Genomic DNA, 4,245 nt, shown 5'->3' with positions numbered 1-4,245 from the left:
CTTTCATCCTTTCGGGGTCGATAAATTAAGTACCAGTTACGCACTGGGGTCGATATAATCGACTTAATCCGTTTGTCTGTCCTTGTTTGTCCCCTCTGTGTGTAGCCCCTTGTGGGCAGTAAAGAAATAGGTATTTTGCCTGTCGCTGCAGTCTGAGTTCAAATTCCACCAAGGTTGACTTTGCCTTTCATCCTTTCGGGGTCAATAAATTAAATACCAGTGAAACATTGGCGTCAATGTAATTGAGTTGTGCCCTCCCACCAAATTTCAGGCCTTGTGCCTTTAGTTGAAAGGATTATTATTATTATTCGGGTAGTTAGTTAGCAGAACCATTAGAGTCTTGCAGTATTTTTTTTGGCACTTTATGTTCTGAGTTTGAATTCCACTACAGTCAACTTTGCCTTTCGTCCTTTCACAATCAAGTACTGAGGTTGATGTAATCAACTTCCTCTCCCCTCAAAAACTGCTGGCTTTATGCCAAAATTTGAAACCATTATTATTATTATTATATTTTACTCCTCAGAGCCCTTGATCTTACTTGCTCTGGTTAATTCTGTAAGAGCAGAGAGCATCCTGTTGTCAAAGGTTTCACTGGGTCTCTATCCACAAATTATAAAACTTGTGTACTAAGGTGTTAAGTATCATGGATACTCAACACCCAAATACCAATCTCAAAATCCTAGCTGTCTCCAATAGAGTAGTTTTGGAGGCATGCTCTGCTCTAATGTCAGTTCAAATTTCTTCAGCATATTTCTTAAACTTGTTTATTAGTGCCCCAAGTGCTGCTACAACTACTAGGATGACAATTACTCTTTTCACTGCTCATATTCTTGCAATTTTATCCTCTAGCAACTTGTATTTTACCACTTTTTTCAGCTCGTTGTCACCTACGCATGCATCCCTGGGTATGGCAATATCTATGATTTTAGTTTCCTTTTTCCTTCTATCCACTACAATATCTGGTCTCCAAGCATCAATTAGAAAATCATAGTGGATTGTAAAATCTCACAAGATCTTATATTCATTATTCTCAGTGATACCTTCTGATTTATGTCCATATCATCTCTGTGTTCTTCCAAGACTGTTCTTTTCACACAGTCTTCAATGAACAAACTTAGTCACAATATCATGCCTCTTTTTGTAGTGCTTTTAGACCAGTTTGCTACACTCACTCACATGTGAGATTGTTTCATTTTTGCTACCACACATCCTACAAAGGGCTGATTCACTGCTCTTATCTATTTGGAACTTGGTGTAATTTGTTCTCAGAACTTGTCCTTGGGCACTTCATATCAATGCCTCAGTGCATCCTCTCAGATTATTTTTCCTTAGCTACCTCCAGGTGTTGGTCTTGTCTTTCCTTTCAATTTCTTTGAGGTATGGCCCATGCTTTGTTTTAATTTTCCAGTTGTTTAATCTTTGTTCTTCATCTTGATTCTTAAATGTTTTTGGGTGCATCACATTTTCAGTAGGTATTGTGTTGCTATTTCTAATAGCGGCAAGCAAGGGTTCACTTTGCTGTTTGATATACCATCCCAGACTGTTGTCCTCATTGACAACACAAGCTTGTTCTCTGTCTACCTAACAACATCTTCATCATATCACATTAAGGAAACAGCCCATATATTCATTAACCTGATCTTGTTCTTTCCATTGAGTCTACTTTCCATAATTAATTTGGTTCTTCTGAAATATTCTCACCTAAAGCTTTCCTTCATCTCACTTCCTTATTTTGTCATATGACAAAATACCCAGATACTTATATCCATCAATCTCAACATCCTTTATTCTCTCACTGTTGGGTAGTTCTACACCATCAGATGACACTACTTTGACATCTTTCATGATAACCATAACCCACTTTTTAATCCCAAATTCCATCCCAGTATCCTTACTGAATATCTGCACTGTTGACACCAGACCATTTATTTCACATCCACTCTTCCCAAAGATCTTTAAGTCATCCATATGTAACAGGTGATTTAATTTTTTTCCATTTTCCAAGGTGTACCCTGATATCACATTCCATAGTATATGTGAGGGGTATCATACAAATCACAAACAGCAATGGTGACTGACTATCTCCTTGATGTTAACCCTTGCCCCAAATTTTCCACATGATGTTAACTATATTCTAGTTCTTCATTGATCTGATAAAATTTACGATGTTATCAAATACCTGTACCAATTCAAGACTTTCTAAAATCCCAAAATGGGGACCATGTCATATGCTTTCTTATAATCAATCTCTGCCATACTCAGATTAGTATGTCTTACAGTCGTTCAGCACCATTCTGTCAACCAGAAGTTGATCCTTTCTCCCCTGGCTTTTCTTTCTGCATCCCTTCTGTTCCACAGGCAGTTTGTCATTCATTTCCAGGAAGTCATACACACAATGAGATATTATTCTTATCATCAACTTCCACATCAAAGATAGGCAGGAGACTGGCCAGTAATTATCCATTTCATTACCTTTACCATTTTACCTATGGTCAACCACTTTAGAATTTCCACCCCATTGTTGATCCTTTGTGCAGCTATTCTTTTGTGTAATGCTGGGAAATTTTTCAGCCAATACCCTTGTACCCCATCTGGGCATGGACATTTCCAGTGTGGGATCTTTGTTATCTGCTCATTTACCATTTCAGTTGTTATTCTTATATTGTTCTGTTTCATTTCATTTTTCTCTAAACTTAATTCCTTCAACCATTCAGCATCTTTCTTACACTTTCTTCCATTATCCCAAATGTTACTCCAAAACCTCTTACTTTCTTCAACATTCAGTTTCTTACTGCTGTTAAACTTCCCATTCAGCTGCTGATAAACCCTTTTCTGATTCTGTTATAACAATCTCTGATTTTATATTGTTCAATTCTTGGTCATATCTCTTGATCTTTGTAGCTTTTATCTGCAGTCTTTGTTTCAGCTCTTCAAGAACTACACTTTACCCTTGTTTTATTCTACAGCCATGTTCTAATTCCAGATATTTCTCCTTCCTGATTTCAACTTCTTTCTTTCTTTCCAAGGAGTTGATATGTTTGTTTTCATAGTCCATTTGTTGATCGCTTTATTCTTTTCTTCCTCCAAGGCTCTTTTTCTACATTTCCTATTTTAGGGTTTGGTTCAAGGCCTACTTTCCTTCCTATGACAAGCTTTAATCAATCTATTTGTTCCTGTTATATTGTATGTTTTAATTTCTTTCAGTATCTTACTCACATTCTGTGTACATCTTATGAGTAAAATTCTGTCTACTTTCCTGAATCCATTTACTTCCTTGTCCAGATTTTTCTCAGTGATGTCTTTGATTATTCCTTTGTCCTCATCACTCAGTCCTTCTATATTCTCAAGACTTAGACCAATATAATTCATCCAGGCACCTTTATTAAATGCAACCTCATCAACTTTCTCTGTAGCCACTTCTACTTCATTCCCCGTGTTTTTAAATCTCATCAAGCTCTAATGCTGTTAAGCATCCTTTCTTCTTTATTGTCCTTACCTGGTACCAGAGTCTTTGTTCCATAATATGTGAGCCCTGCATCTCCATCCACATGTCATGCATCTCCTTTCTGTATCCTTTTATGGGCTTCCCTTCATCATCAACAGGTCTACTCAAAAAATAACATTCCATGACAGTTGTATTTATTGTCTTAGTCCATTTTGTTCTGGTAGTCATATAATGACGATCAGGCCTGTGTTGCTCACCCACTGGGCACCTGCTAGGTGAAAGTCTGTCACCTGTAGTTCCATCCTTATTTATGCCATTGTTTGTATTAATTCTTTTATCCATTACTCTCATGCAGAAGAAAGTGGTGAGACGGTGTCACAACCACTAGTATTTTTATTGAGACACCAACTCTAGAAAGGTTTATCTCAAAAGACTCAATGGGGCCCCTGTACCATTGAAAGTTTGAGTGAGCTATCTTGCACTGGATACCCACCCAGTACTCTCAGTTCTGCAGCTGGTAAAATATCATCATCATCATCATCATCATCATTTAACGTCCGCTTTCCATGCTAGCATGGGTTGGACGATTTGACTGAGGACTGGTGAAACCGGATGGCAACACCAGGCTCCAATCTAATTTGGCAGAGTTTCTACAGCTGGATGCCCTTCCTAACGCCAACCACTCAGAGAGTGTAGTGGGTGCTTTTACGTGTCACCCGCACGAAAACGGCAACGCTCGAAATGGTGTCTTTTATGTGCCACCCGCAGGATGGTACATCTTATGTGCCACCCGCACAAAA

The 4,245-nt window shown here is 38.1% G+C and overlaps 1 protein-coding gene across 1 annotated transcript in view; it reads left to right on the top strand.

The window, feature by feature from the left end:
* LOC106881258 (uncharacterized) overlaps positions 1 to 4,245 on the top strand; it is a 63,632-nt gene that overhangs the window by 15,247 nt on the left and 44,140 nt on the right. The window lies entirely within an intron of this gene.

Source organism: Octopus bimaculoides, chromosome 15, assembly GCF_001194135.2.
Source record: "Octopus bimaculoides isolate UCB-OBI-ISO-001 chromosome 15, ASM119413v2, whole genome shotgun sequence".
Taxonomy (NCBI): Eukaryota; Metazoa; Mollusca; class Cephalopoda; order Octopoda; family Octopodidae; genus Octopus; species Octopus bimaculoides.
This window is presented reverse-complemented; position numbering and strand designations above follow the sequence as displayed.